The sequence below is a fragment of the Gavia stellata genome, chromosome 9 (assembly GCF_030936135.1).
Source record: "Gavia stellata isolate bGavSte3 chromosome 9, bGavSte3.hap2, whole genome shotgun sequence".
NCBI lineage: Eukaryota > Metazoa > Chordata > Aves > Gaviiformes > Gaviidae > Gavia > Gavia stellata.
In genome coordinates this window covers 33,103,448-33,120,257 of record NC_082602.1, presented here as the reverse complement: position 1 = coordinate 33,120,257, position 16,810 = coordinate 33,103,448, and positions in this window count along the sequence as shown.

Sequence of the window (16,810 nt, the reverse complement as noted above, 5' to 3'; positions counted from 1 at the left end):
ATACTATTATGTTAACATTCCTAATCAGGCTTTACTAGAAATCTTTGTTCCAGTGTGTGGGTCTTTTCCAACCTCTATGATTCTATGTAGACACAAATGAGAAACTTGCATCTCAACATTTTAATGTTAAACCCTTTAAGTATATTGGGTGACTGTTGGCACCTCCTAACCAAGCGTGTACAGAAAAGGGAGACTCCCTTTTGGTATAATCCTTTCCACTGACTGATGACTTATATCTAGTACATACAAATATGAACTAGGTTAAAGTGATTCTTAAGAGTGCTAGGTACAAAAACATTTCCAGGCTTTTTTTTTTTTTTGCTTAGCTAGCCTTGAAAGGTTAATTACTTCAGACACAGATTGTAGAAGCAAATAGATCCTCCATCTCTGTGCTCCGTAACCCTAGCAGAAAGTTAAGAAGGAAGGTGGTTATGTAGCTCAGGGAGTTTGTTTTTTCATTTCTTCAGGACTAAGTTAGTCCAGTAAAGTGTTGAATTATTCACATTAAAATTCATTTGAGTTATCTTCTGCTCACATAATTAAAGACTGTTGTTAGGGTGCGAATTGGTCGGTTAACCAGTCACCAATAGAATTCAGCAAACAAAAATCCCGACCAGGTGTTTGGAAGAAATGGTTAAAAGAAGCACACACACAAAAATCTGCTTCCAAGTTATCCTAGGTCCTGGCCAAAACTGGATTCAGTGATAGTTAATAGGTGCTCAGAACCGTGATGCTACAGTGTACGGTATACCGAGATCTGGTGATCAGGTGCTCAGATCTGTGATATAGTATCATATTCTAAAATATTCTATATTTTTTTATATCTCTGAGAATTTATAGACAAACTCAGAAAGGCTAATTCATTAGAATTTAAGGCCCCCACAGAAAATAAGTATCTAATCTACATTACCTGCTTCTGATTTAATTCTATTATATATAACATTGGACCAAAACCTCACTTCATTCTATCCTTACAATTTCTTCCCACTTCAGGAGACTTTAGTGCAGAAACAGGTCACTTAAACTTTTAAATTAATCTAGTTGATTCAAGAAATTAGTCTTGTTAATTTGAATTCATAGATTTTACCTATTTAGAGCATTTTGGTGCATATGCTCTCTGGGGAGCTCAGGAAATCAGAATTGCCCATTACACTAAGTATCCTTTCTGGAACCTGGTGTTATAGCCCCAAACCAAGCTTCAACCTTCTGCTGCAACATGGACTTCAATAGCAGTCTGGCGGTGAAGATTTCGGATTACTTACAAGATTCAGTGATGTTGCCATGTTAAAATCAGAACGGCAACATATTTAAGGGCTTTTGGTTTTACCTATGATGAGAGCATCGTTGTCCCACATTCTAGATGCAAACGTGTACTATGCAATTCTTATAAACTCCTCCAGTGTTTAGGACAAGGTTACTGGGAAAGCAGGGCATCTTCATATTTATAATGATTTAGTCAGATGATTTACTCCAGCAGACAAGCATGAAATGGGTTTTCTATGCTAGTTTACTAATACCAGGGAAGCTCGTAGCTCAGCACCATTGTTAGATGTCAGCACTTCTGTGTTGGCTTCTAGAAAACTTCTCACTTTAATGGGGTTAACTACTTCAGTATTAATTGGAACCTGCGTAGGAATTAGCAAGCCACAAAGTGCTGACTCTCCATCCCTTAGAAGTTCTTGAGAATTTCTCTTCTATGAACTTGTCTAAGCTGTCCCTGAACTCGTGCACACTTCTAGCACACCCAGCGTCCTGTATCAAACACACGGTAATTACGCAACTGTGACAAGAATCATCTCCTTTCGTTTGTCTTGAGGTGTGCAACTGCCAGCTTCATTTCATGCCCCCTGTTACCAGTGTGGAAGAAAATGAACAAGTCATTTTGTATTTGCCTTCTCCATGATCCACTTCATTTTATAGACCACATTCACATCCCTATCTCTTTTCCAGGCTGACTTCCGTTTTTCCCTTATATGCCAGAGGAGGTGGGAAAATGACTGCTTATTCCATTCGGCTGGATGAACATCAGTCTTTTGTCCTCCGTTACCAAAACTAGTACAGAAAATTCCTTCTGTCCTGAAGTTTTGTCAATGAATGTGTGTTTTCTTGAGGGAAGAAGTGGCCAAAGGTGGAAGGAGGCTCTTTCTGCAGCTCAAATACAGCTTTGTGCAGAGCTGTTTATGCTTTTTTTTTTTTTTTCTTTTTGTCCTTTGCTTGTAATTGCAGCCACTTGTCATGTCTTAACTTGGAGAGCGAACTTTCTGGGTGGGGACTTACCTACCTACCTCTGCACATTGTGGGGTGTGTAACTGAGTTTTGGGTAGTGTATAAATAATTTTCATTATAAATGGTAACAGTAATGTAAAGGTCACCTTTTCCAGCACATCAGTTGTAAGGCCCTCCGTAACAAAAGTAACATTTTTGAATAAAAAACCTTAAATAGCAGCAAGTATTTTTCTATTCTTTCCAGTCTGCTTGGCTGCTGAAATAGATATGAAGGGATTATTATTCTTTTTGTCTACTGTTCCTTCATTATGTTCCAGTTTCTAATACTTTTATTGATGCCAATCCCAATGGAATCACTCATAGAATAAAATACTTCTTAGCTAAAGAGAGAGCACCAAATGTAAAGTTCTGCTTGCTTTGTACTTTAGTACCATTTCAACTAACAGCTGTTGTGTGACTTATTCATACCTCTCGGGGTAATTCTCTTGTACTTCTTGAGGTGAGCCTGAAGATACCATGAGATTTGGTCTGTAATGCTCCTGACTACATTTTGTCCCAGTAATTAAAATAGAGTGAAGAAGTAGTTTAAGAGCATTGGCTCCTATCTGCTCTCTTTGTAGCAATACGAATTTTCAAGGATGTGAGCGTGTAATTAGCCATCCTTTATTCACTGCTTACCTCTCTGTTTACCAGCCTTCTGGCTCGGTTAGGTATAATGCTCACTGGCACTCCTGAGAAGACGGGTGAAGAATGATTAAACTTCACAAGGAATACTGCAGGAAACATTTCCCTGAGCTTTATCTGGCCTTCTACTGTCTAAATCAAGAAGTGCTGTCTAGCCTGGTCTGTCTTGGACATATCTGGCATATCTGAGTAGGTCTGAAACACCTCACTACCATGCTACAAAGTTATTTAATTCAGTGTCAGTTTAGAGCTCCTAGAAGACTGGAGATCCATATCCTTTTGATGTAAGAGAGCAGAGATAAGCATCCTCTTTCAGCCCTAGCGTTGTTTAACTTTCATTTGGCAAAATTCAGTAACATCAACTTTAAATCAGAAAAAATGGGAAGAAACCCCGTATTTGCACAGAGCTTCAGTTTGATAAAATATCCCTCTCCCTGGAACAGTTTAGAGAAGAAAAGAATTCAAACAGTGTTAGTGAGTTCAAGCTTTCAAGTTTGAAGACATGTATTTTATTATTTTCACATAATAACAGTGCAATTGTTAATAACCATCTGATTAGTAATAGATTGTGCTTGTCTCTACAGCAGCTACTTGCAGACTGTAAGAGTCTAGGCTATGTATTTGAAACAGATACAGTAGGTCAGAGTCACTGATTGGATTCAATAGAGTTAGACTCCAGGTAAGATCTGAAAGACACCAGGTAAGTTCTGAAATTTGTGTCTTAATAAACAAAATAAATTTATTACTGCAGTTATGTCTTAGTTTGTGTCAAACAGAATTCCAAGTCAGTTAGCTTTTCATCATTTCTGTGATGTACTCTTGTACTTGACGCATATTCTGAGGACAGCATCAAATTTAAAAGTACAAAATACAGAACTGAAGAATGTGATATAAACAGAAAATTTTAAATCTCCTCCAGCAAGGTATTTTAAGGCCTACGGACACTATGTGTGTTGATCTAAATTTCAAGATGTAAATTAGTTAACTACAGTGCAAAAAATGAAAGAAATAAGTGAACCTTTGAACTTTTTCCGAATCAATTGCCATTTCTTTCTTTCTGTCATCAGCCATCTAGCATGAAATTATTGGTTTTGTACTTTTGAAAAGTTAGAAATTATTTTAAGAAAAGACAATTAAATGCCATATAAAATGGATTTCACAGATTAATGGGAAAGCAAGGAATAAAGATTCTAATCGTAGCTGTTTTCCACAGCCCTGTAGAAAGCTGTGGTAAATGAATTGTAATTAATCATGATGAATTTTGTTATACGGTTTAAAGATTACATGAATTGGTGGGATAGAAGCTCTATCTGAAGGCCTTTGATTTAATATTTCTGCATTTTTGATTGTGTTAATTAAAGCTGGTGGTTATTAGTAAAATAGGAAGCCATCCTTTATGAGATAATTGGGACAAATCCCTAGCCGGTGGTATAATTACTGAAACACTGTGCCTTTAGAAGCACTATATTTTTTTCAGTTGCTGCTTCTTCTGAAATTAAATAAGATATTTTATATTAAACAAGTAACATCAGCTTGTGGGATGGCTGAATTATTTTCTATATGTTGATAAAATAATTTTATGTAGTTGTTTCTGAAAGATAAGACTAAAGATAGGGACATAGACATTCTGCATATTGTAGTCTCTCACCAGATTTCCTCTGTATTTCAATCTTAACCAGATTTTTAATATCCTTACATCTCATTTTTCTCAACTGTTAAATGACTGTAATTGTTGGAGCAGAACATTCCATGTTTAAAAATGGATAATAAAGTCAATAGAATGATATTAATTTATACAAGCTGTTAGCTGCTCCTATATAGAAACACCTAATAAAATAATTAAGTGGTTTCATATCAGGCCTCTGATATGACATGTGGCCTGGTTTATGTGGGTTTGGTTGTTACTTTGCAAGCGCGGGTTCTGTTCCATTGCACTTTCTTTAACTTCAGTCGAGTACAGGAGGTTTACGTCAAGGTGCTGTTATGTTTGTGTCCTGTCTTTAGGTTCTTAACTACTTGTGGTGTGGCAACACATGTAATGGTTTACTAAAACTGTGTATTTTTTTTGTAGTATCCTCTATGCTTGCAGGTAGACTGCAGGTTTGTGTTTGTCCCTGATTTGTGTCTTGTCTGGAGAGGAGGTTTGAATTTTGAGCTGTGCATCTAAGGCATGTGATGATCTATAGATTTCTTCCTCCAAAGGACCCTTGGAAGGAGCTGACAGAAGGAGAAGCAGTACATGGATGGTTCCAGAGGTCTGCTTGGTGTTTCTCACCAGCTTTGCCACTCCCTGTACAAAGGGATGACTTACACAGGGGATAACCTTCTATCATATTTGCTTGTGACACAAGACTGCCTGTAAACAGGAAGGCTTCTTTATTTTGCTTTTGAATACTGCTGTTTCTTCAGTCAGTTTGGCTTTTTAGTGTACTTTGAGAATTCTGTCAGAATTTTAATAATTTGTGGGCCACTGCTGGAATTAAATCAGGTTTTATTGAAGCACTGCCTCTTCCCTCTGCTGGTTTTGAAGGTCTCTCAACACTCATTTGAGAGGGGCCAGCCAATATAGGGTAGACTATGAGGAAAAGTAACTAATTTATAGCATCTTTCTGTAAATGAAGTAATGAAAAAGCTACAGGATGGCCATCCATTTATTTTGCAGGCCAGCTAAATTAGGATCACGTTCAATACAACTTCAGAAAAATTGAGCATCACCATTTCAATTTTAAGCCTTTTGGCTTTGAAGTTACAAAAACACTCTTTAAAGGGCTACCCCAAATGAGACTTATGAGGCAGGGTTGCAAAGCACAAAGTCATTTTAAGCCCGAGGAATGCGGGAGTGGGATGTTGCAATCGGCGCAGCATGCAACATATAAAGGCATTACCACACCGATTAGACCTAATAAGTTTAACTGGAGTATTTCATAATATGAGACCAACCCAGCCTCTTTTTAAGTCAGCTGGAGTTATTGCCAGTTTTCAGCAAGCAAGGGTAGAAGCCAGCATCGTGGTATTGATTTCAGGGTGTATATAGTTGTGGTTAGTATTTGAGGTGCATACAAATGTCTGAAAAAGATGTCAGATTTCAGTAGTATTTGTGATCTGTTGTTGGACGGGCACTAAATGCTAATTGTGAAGAACCGGAGAGTGAAAACCTTTAGGACTGGTTTCTGTGTGGGCTTCATGCTTCTGAAAACCAGTTGGGCAGTTTGTGAACACGTCACTTGTAGATGATTGCAGCATGCAGGCCTTGGGTGTTCACAGAGCTGTGCCTGTTTTGGGATTATTTAACAGTTAAATCTTATGAAAAGAAATAGCTATTTAGGCATCCATCTAAATTGCATTTTAACAACTCTGTGACAGAAGGATCAAATCATCCAGTGGCAAATAAGAGCTTCTAGGCTATTAGTCCTCCTCAGTCTCATGACTGGACACGTTACAGATGCAGTGTACATTCAGTGTGTGTGTGCAGAGCAGGTACTTGCTTCCCGGATGCGTTGGAGCACATCAGATGTGCTCTGCACTGTGCATGTGTACATCCTTGTGTCCTCTCCAGGAGAGAGGATGCTGAGACTCTCCTATGGACTCTCCTATGGACTGATTTGAGTTATGTTGGTATATGCAAAGGAGGCGGCACTGATTATTCTTGTCATTTGCAATGTTAGTGATACACAATGTACGTAAATGTTTTAAACAACCATTATCTGTTTTCTATTACTACCAGCCAGACTACGGTTTAAATTGAGATTAATGTAAAACATCTAATGATCAAAGCTAGAATTATCAACAGTCACAAGAGGCGAGAGCCAAACGACGCCTGGGCTGCATGCAGGGTCAGCCCTGGTAACTTAGGACTTTATCACAGCCTTTGCCAGACTCATCAGGACCACTGCCACCACTGGGACAAACTACTTTATCTTGCTCAGCTGCAGTGTTTCACTGATGGGGTTAGTGTGCTGGGCACATAGTCTCAGCACGCTCTATTATTCATAGGCAACGCAGACGTGCTAGACTGACTCTGTGTCCAGGAAAAGGGGAGCCTCGAGCACTCATTTGGGATGAGAACATGCCGTCAGCCAGGCACATCAAGTTTGGGAGCCAGCAGTTTTCAAAGTCCTCAGGGCTACTGGTGATATGAACAGCAGTCAGAGCCTGCATCAGATGTGATAAAAAGTAAGGGGTCTCCAGAGAGACTGCTCTGTCACCTCCGGCTGCCGGAGACCTGAGCCCAGTGATCTCACTGTCATCAGAGCCTGGCCTGAGAAAATGGAACGTTTGCCCAAGAAATCAAAGGCCATCCTCATCGCTGGCAGTTTCATGGGTTCTGAGAAAACCAGCTCTTTTGTTTCTCTGAAAGACTTCCTGCTAGCCTTGAAAACACACTTCAAAGGGATTGTTTTTCACGGCCTTCATCTAGCTGCTCTCACTTCTTAAAGTAATAATTCTCTCTTTGCTATAAAATATAAAATTTACCAGGTGGGGTAAGCTAATACTTTTTCTTTTTTTAATTTGCAATTTGTAACACAAAAGGAGGCAATAAGGAAGTTAAAGGCCTTTTTAGCCCTTTTAGTATAACACTGTGGTTATAATAGCTGGAAGTGCATTCACTGGCATGAAATCTTAAATATAGTAGAAATAGCACTTCAGGAGTTCTCGGTTTTGCCTTTATAGATTTTCTCTGCTGCACCCTTTATCTCAGTAGGATTTCATCATTGAAACTTTTCTCATATCCTGCAGTAATACTTTACAAACTCCTGAAATTTAATAATCTAAATTATTATTTCTTACACACTATGTACATGTGTAGTTTACTGAACTCTGTGTATGTGTGGCTGTATGATACATGAATGAGATATTTACTGCGCATAATTTTTAATGCCATGGAAATTAAGTCATTCAAGTGATAAAAAGAGAGAATTGTCTTCAGACAACTACAGAATTTGTTGTCAGAGAGTGAGTTAGGTATGCGTTTTCAAGATTTACACAGTCCTTCTCTCCATGATGTAAATGCTGATTACGGGGAGCTCTGGGACCCAAGGAGAAGCAATCACAGCCCTCCCAGTCTGCGAGGAGCACATGCAAGACTGCCGTTCACAACGGCCAAAAAAGTCATGGCATGTTTGGTATTCCATCATAAGATAAACCGATTCCTTTCATTAATGAAACATTCCCCATGCCCTGCCCATAAAGAAAAAGTACTAACAATGAACAATTTCAGAACAGTGAACTGCAGAGGAGTAACGGTCTAGTTACTGAAACGGCAGAGGGAACAAGCACCAAGTTCTGCCTGTCTGTGCTATAAACATTCATATGCCTCAAATTGATGCAATATGTACATTTAGAGAATTGATAAAGAAGGAAAATATTTCTCAAAAAATGATTATTTTGTGAACAGAATTAGGATCTCATTTTATCGGAGGGCTGAGGTGTCCTTCTAAAACTAGCTAGGTTGATGTGTGAACACCAACATCTCTACCCATAGTTTCAGTTGATTTGCAAAGACATTCTGATCCCTAATTATATGTGATGATTCATCTAGATTATCAGCCCCAGGAAGGAATGCTTTCTGGTTCTCAGGCTGGGGTCTGTGCTCTGGCACCACTCTCATTATATATGGGGTGAGACCCAACATGCACCACCCCTCTTCACATTGCAGTCAGCTGGGAAGAGAGCTGTGTGGTGCACCCCAGACTGCCCCAGTCTTTAACCAGCTTTCATTGCATCGCTGAGCAGTGCCACTAGTTCATTACTGCCTTAAAATAGTATAGCCTCTAAACAATGCATTAATTATTAGCTTGCCTCATTAGTTAATCCCATTAGACTGATATATGCAGGCATTTTATCAGTAAAAATGAAAGTAAATTACTAGGAACATCACTTTTCTGGTTGCACTTTAGATTACATAGTAGATCAATAGATGACTTGAAAACGCTCTTGCTTTAGTGGAGTGCAAACTTGGCCTCCTAATTTCTTGCATTCAGATAAGAGGGCATTTGATGGTTGAAAATGATGCTTTTACCAAATGATGTTTTGGGGAAGGATAAATTAAGCGTGTAAGATGGTAGCACTGGGAGTACACTCTACTTTTATTACCAATTTGCATTACTGATGTTCCTAGGAAGCTTTGCTTGAAAGAGGAGTGCAAAATGCCAGGCCCTGCACGGGTACCATGTCAAGATACTTGTAGCTAATCTTCCTAAATTAAAGCAAGAGTGACTAAGTCAGCAATTCTCACCTCTGGAGTTTGCATTAACTCAAAGCTCCATACCCGAGACGTGATGGTGCTCCATGGGGTTCAGAGTCTCTGAGACGCTGGGACTGCCATGGAGGTATCATTTTATTAATACTGGCATTTTCAGATCAATTCACTAACTGCCTAAAGTGAAAATACTTTAAAATGTCTACTTAAAAATAATTTGCAAGTAGTTTTTATTATCGGATATTAATTTCAAAACAGTATCTAAGGGCCTGAAGTACTGAAACACTTAATGAGGGTTTAGAAATGATAATAAAATATAACAGGCATGTATTAATCAAAGCAAGACACTTGTGAATTGAACTCAATGGTTTGGGTCTTGAAATGTGCTTGGAGTTTCCTTATGAAGCTAATAAGCATGATTACAGTTGTAGAAACACCTCCACAGAGCAAGCATTTTACTACTCAGGACAGGATCAACAACCACCTGTACATATTTGATGCAGAATAAAAAAGGTGAGAAGTTAATCCAGAGGATCATGAAATTGAGGGCAATTTTGCATGCACCTTTTAGCTCCGTTTTATAATGTTATTTCCATTATCCTTATTGCCAGTTACTTGCACCACAGCAGCACCTAGAGGCTAGTGCTACACAGACATGAAAGATCTTGATCCTGGTGCAGCTAACAGCTGAAGTAAACAGGAGGGATGGAGGAAGCAGAGATGACAATGATGAACCAAGCAAAGTATGAGACAGTTGACAGCAGGCATTGCTGCCTACCCCATTAGATGTCAGGATGGGATTCTCTAGGTAAAGCTGTGGTGCAGTGTCTCTTAGAAGGATTTAAAGGAATCAGAGATGACAGCTGGTCTGGTATTCTTGTCTCTTCATATTTACTGTTTCATGACATTTCTTCTGTGAAATTTATTCTAGTTTATAGCTGTGTTCTCACGTATGAAAAGTTAGAGCTCGTTGATTTTTTTGAGAATTGGAATTAAGCCTTAAATTAGATGAGCTACACTTTCCTGCTCCCCATGACTGAATAATAAAACTGTGATGCCTTATTTCCTTACAGAAATTACAGTGAGAAACCGTATGTTAACTTGCTCAAAAAAAAAAAAAAAAGAAAAATCCCTGTAAACTTCCTTTCTGGTAGTGAAGCAGATACTGTTTGAAAACAAAACGGTGCTGTTCAATGGACTTCACATTCTACTGAAGCACCATCTTTGAAATAAAATAAAATAAAACTAGGAGTGTTGGCAAGTGGATAGCAATATTTGCATGCGACCATATATCCACAAATGGCTGTTGCATGTTGTTATTAGAGTTTAGGATATAAGTATGTATCAGTACATTTGAGATCTTTGAAGTGGCATATACTAGTATCTTCTATCAGAGTAGAAAATTACAGTTTATGTTGTTTGAATCCTCAAAGGGTGTGAAAAGTTCTGTTTATGTGCATTCAGTTTGACAGGAGTAAATCAGACCCAGAATAATATGATCTTCAAATATGTTTGATTTCTTACAACATATTTGCTTGAGTATTTTCTGAGAAGCACTAGCATGAACCATTTGGTTTAAATAATTGCATTGAAGATATAGTTGGAGACAACTGTATGAAAAGGATTTTCACTGATCTATTGGTTGAGGTAGTTTCCCTGGAAACTTGCGAAGGATCCTTCTCACTGCAATCTCTCTTTTTTTTTTTTTAAATTATTATTTATTTGTGCTATTTTGTTTGATAAAATGAATAAGAATATATACTGATTGGATGAGTGTTTATTTTCACTCATTCTGGCATAGTTACAGCCAGAAGCCAGAGTTACGGTTTACATTTCTGAGTGTGGCAGAGATGGATGACAGCTGATACTCATAAATACCCTCCAATGAGAGTCTGCAGGTTTCTTTTTCATGGATGATTTTTCTTTACAGCTGGTTACCTAAGGGAAATGGATTAACATAACTCTTGCTCTACTTGGTTTCACAACTATGTTACGCTCTTTGAGCTGCCCCAGTCACTGCTGAGCCAATAATGTCAGCCTTGATTTGTTTGTTCACCTCTCCTGCAGTGGCAGGTCCTCCTACTAAGCCACTCCTAGTCCTAGAACTTGAGCTCAGTGTCTGCTCTCATCACCTATCCCCCTTCTACACGTCACCTGCAAAACATTCCTCTGCTTTGATTCATGTGTTAAATATCATAACGATGCACTCAACTCTTCCTGGGGTAAATCTGTAGCCTCACTACAGGAGCATCGCTTGTCCTCCCTTCATCATGCAGTTGTGCTTCCTGCTCGTGACTGAAATGAGATTTTTAGCTCTTCTGTGATGCCATGTAATCTGTCTGTGCCATGAGGCACCAGTTCACTTCCAGGTGCCATAAATAAATATGAATGCTCTAAACTTAGAGGTAATAATCTTTGTGTGAAGATTACATCTGTGCCTAGCAATGTAAAACTTGCATTGAGTTCTAGTGGTGCATTCTAGCTGCCCATATGCACGTGGGGTGGCATCCGGGGACCTGCTTTAAAGCCTCTGAACCTCAACGAGTAGTGCTGCAATGGGGTGTTGGAACTGAGCCACCATCAGAGAGGTAAACTTGAGCCATTTTGGTGATCATGTAGATTTTCAAAATGTAGTGTGTTCTTCTGAACTTGATGGTGATGCTCTCTAGTGGACAAGTTTGAAAAATCTGTTAGCACGAGCATCTGAAAGTGCCTAGAAAAACTCTGGTGCTGAGGATACAGATAGGTAAGGCAAACAAACAGAAAAAGAAAAGATCTCTAAAATAAGTGAGCAAATTAAGAAAACTCAGAATGAAAAAATCTTTTTGTAGGAGCCAAAAAAGGATGAAGGGACTGGAAAAAAAGGACTACAACCCATTTATATTTTGGTCTTCTTGTGTATTCAGCTTGTAAGTATTAAAGAAGAAGTAAGATACATCGTATGTGTTTGGTTGTAGATATACAGGCATGAATATGAGACAAGGTAGCCTTTCTTTTTGGAAAGTTATCTTCTGAAAAAGATCTCCCTGCTTTTCAGTATTTACTACTATACTCAGCTTAGCAGCTTCTCCTAGGCAAAAAGCGCTGCAGATTTTTAATGAGAATCACAACCATTACTGTTAATCCTAGACCATTGTCTAATGAGGCACATGTTCATACTACCACCTACTGCAATTCATGTTTCAATGCAACAGCAATATACAATATGTCTTTATTATTAATGAATTCTTCTGAATAATTAATCTAGCTGATATACTTATTGACTATAGTAATAACCCTATATTAATGAAGAAACAGAACATGATTGTTCTTCTGCCTCTAAGACTTCTGCAAATAGTACACTGACTTCCATGCTTTATCTGCCTGTTTTCTCACATGTATATAGTAATTTCAAGATAGTAATCATTCCCCTAGCACAATAATACACACCTACACTCCTGCTGAATTACACAGCTGTGGGTTTATATGAATGGACTGTGGTTGGTTTGTATGAGCAACCTGTTAATATTTGAAGTATGATTTGGAAAAGGAGAATAGACTGTCTGATCTCATGTGCTGTGGTATGTAAAACCACAGTAAATCTCTAAGTTCATAGGCATCAGCATTCTGATCGTAACAAAAACCAGTATGGATTAAACAGCTAATGTTGCTAATTCCTAGTGTGTAGCTATTACTTTGGTGCCATTCTACTCCTTTCATGAAACAGTCCCATTTTTTTCAAAAGGTACGGGCAATAGACATCCTCAAATGATATAGGGATTATTTAAACAAAATTCCTAAAGGCCAAATGTAATGTTGGTCTTTAGTATAACTATGTAATAATGAATATACATAAAAACATTGTGCCCATTTACAAAGGCCCTGAGTGTTTTTTTTTTATATCGGAATCTTCATTTTGTCTCTATCAATTAATTATTTCAGAGTCAAAAGTGGATATTATCATCATTTTTTTAAAAGAAGTTAGCCAAGTTGATGCTTTCTATTGTTATATTTAATTCCTCATCCCTATTTTAATGCTGTGTCAATAAGGAAAACACACATATAGTTAACTTAGTGTGCAGCAGAACTTTCTCTAATACTAACTGTATTTGCCCTTGCTCAAAAATAAGAATGTATACTTATTTCATATAAAGAAATAATACAAATATATTAATAGTAGTTCTGTTTATGGACTAGCTAAACTCTGAAGGAACTGAACACATTTTATTTCAGTGATCAAGTATTTTTTTTCCAGGCCTCTTCTTTTTCTGTATCCCCTTTGAAAGAGTCAGATCTAAAGAGACAGGAAGGATCAAACTCCCTATAAACACATAAATAACTGAGAAGTTTCACTAATTTGGAATTCCAATGTGATTTTGGCAAAGGGATTTTACCTACACGAAAAGCCAAGTGTTTAAAGCTTAGGGTACAGACTTAGAGGGCCAAATTTGTGGTTGATGGATAATTTCTTGGACTTTAGTGAGACTGACAGTGTTCAAATATGAACAGAATGCAAGCCAGTTTATTTAATAACTATAAACGGTAGTATTGTAAGTATATAGGTATGAGCTATAAGTATGTTTTCTGACAGAGTAAACAATTCTAAGAGAAACATTAAATACGGTGTTACAGTTTGTCCAACGTACCAGCAATGGTTCTTTCTATAATGTGATATCACTGGTTTTACTCTGGCGATCACGTTTAGATGGCCCGCAGGTGTGGCTATAGATTTACCTCAGGAGCTGTAAAGGAGTGAAAGATTATGACTGGTGGCCTTACAACTCCAGGTGAATTTTCTTTAAGATTCTGGGAAGTGCTCCCAAATTTCAAATGGACCCTGCAGGTAGATTAATATTACAGCTATTTAGAATGATGCAGAAAGGGCAAAGAGCTTCAATATATGGTTTCCGTTTTGTGTTTGGAAAGAGGCATGCTAATGTACTCGTTCCACTGAATTCATTAATAAGTAAGGAAGAAGTTAGGCATCTGCTAGGGATAAGGTTCTTGAAAATCATCCAAGTCTGGTTCATTCACACCTGAAAGTCCATAAAGAAAACACCTTTGGCTGAGGCACGTCACATAGACTAACCAGCTTTTTGAAATGAATTTTGGCATGCTGGGGAAATTGCAGAAGCAGGAAAGCTGTGAATAGCTTATGAGTATTTGAAATGGACTTGTAACTAAATGGCCCGTTAACGAGACGTGAGCTCCAGGTGAAATAGTGGGAAAGGGCAAAGGACGTCAGTGATAAAGAATTAAATGATAGGAATACAATTAATGCTAGTCAGTGTAATTTTATAGAAAATAGGCCTGATTTAACTCTTTGAGAAATGACAGATGTAATCATACTGTGGAGATACCATATGATTTAACTGCTGGAAAGACATTCAGCTAGCACAATATACTACTGGTCATTTAAAATAGCTGGCACTGTAGCATATACAGTCTATAAGCAAGGAATTAAAATCTGAAACTGATGGGTTTGGAAAATAATGCCAGTGAGAAATAATCATCCAGTGAGGCTGTTTATAATTGTGTCTTACAAAGAAGAGTGCTCACACCAAAGTGATGCTAAAGTTTTATGCATAAGCTGGACTTACATATATAATAACTGTTGATAAAATACACAGATGACACAGAGTTTGACAGCATAATAGATAATGATGCTGAAGTCACACAGAGTAACATGGTAAACAGAACGAACCCATGCAATTACCTATTGTTTTAATATATTCACATGCAGAGTTGTATATCTGAAAAAATGCAGTTTGTAAATATGGAGGAGAGGACAGTATCCTTGAAAACACCAACTTTGAAAAGTGTTTATAAATCATCTTGAACAACTGAGTCAACACAGACTTCTAATGTGATGTGTGAGGTAAAATGGATTAACAGGAATTTGTAAATCTATTCAGGAAGGCAGCGTGTAGGAGTGGGAAGGCAATTTTACATTCATATAAGCACTGATGAAGCTAGTACTAGAATATTGCTTACAAGTCAGGTGTCAGTGTTTCTAACAGTGCAAGAAATGGAGAAGGTGTTAAGAAGAAAGACACAAAGATTACCTGAGTGCTGGAAAGATGCCTTACTGTGAAGGACAGAAAGAATGCAATTCATTAAACTTATCAAAGAAGAGTCTGAAAGGTAACCCGATTGTAGGACAGAAGTGCTAATACAAGGACAATATACCATGTATTAGAAAGCTTTTTAATCTCAGAGAAGAAAACATGAGAAAAAACAAGGACTAAAAGCTACAGCCAACACATTCAAACTATCAATCAGGCAAAGATTAGCATGCCGATTAGTCAGCAGAACAGGTCTGATGCATCTCCCCCCATGAATTCTTCAAACTGAAGCTGTGTTCCTTTCCAAAAGATGGCTTTTAACCTGGCTAGATTATTGGTCTCAGCCTCACAGTATGCCACCTCCTCTTTGTACGTAATATAGTCTAGTGTATTCCCACACTGCATGATATTTATTCTATTTTTGCATAGAAATAGTATGTCCGTAGACAGAGCCAATAGAAGTATTTTAAAGGTAATGTGTCTAACATCATTATTTATAAAACTGATGAAAAATTAAGCATATAGCAGTAGCAAAAAGTCTTTTCTGATTATAATTATAAAATGAAAATTGTCATACGAGAGGGAACATTTTTTATTAATATGGAAAACCACTAGATGGCACTGAAACATCCCTTTACAAAGCCTCTCACTTTGATAGCCTGATTATCCATATTTTTTAATCAAGACTAAAAGGAATTTATCAACCATAGTACAAAGAATCCAAGGGACATAAAATTTTGATATTAGGCGGGATGAATTTTCTTTCTGTTTATTGTACACAATATACCATTCACTGTTTAGTTTATGATTATCTGAATTATCTTTATGCATGTAAATGTTTGGGAACTTTGTTTAAGGGAACTTAATCAGTACCAAATTATACCAAATGCTCCTTAGAATACGGAATTGAACACCATTCCAATCCATAGTTCGATTGCTGGCTAGGCCTTGATCTCTTCCTGCTATGGTAAACTTAGTTAAATAAATTATAGTAATTCTCTGTTCTAAAGTGAAACAGAGGCTATGGGCTCCTCTCTCACTAGGACATGGCATCAAGACTGCTTGGAAATTTATTACCACACAATAACAGGAATTATTGTTTCAGTAAAACCCAAGAAATATGCTGTGTACTTACAGAGACTTTTTTCTGGCATTTCATCTATTTAATAAATTATTTACATGTAAAATCGATCACTGTAAAACCATTCCTTCCAAACAAGTAGATGTTGTCTTTAAATACTCAAGACATTAATTGGGAAGAAAGGAATCAGCTCCTAATTCACATTTCCAAAGAAATTTTTAAGCTCCTTAGCTATTCAGGCTGACAGACTTGTGCTAATGGGAGCTATCATAGGAGTGGTGAAACTGATACTATCTGGGGATCACCGTATAGGTCTGGTTGAAGAAATGCAGAAGGTATATTGTTTAGTGTAACACATCTAGTGTTTTAAAATTGAAAGTGATGTAGTACTATACTTTCTGATAGAATTTTAGTAAAAAAATAAATGAAATACAAGCTTTCTGCTCATGACAATCTCATGCTGAAAATTCATTCAAACCCTACATGTATCAGCAGGGTGACTGGAGGTGACTGTGGATGTATGGATATGCCTTGAGTTTGGCCCTTCAGGGAGTCAGAGCTAGCATGTCCCCTACT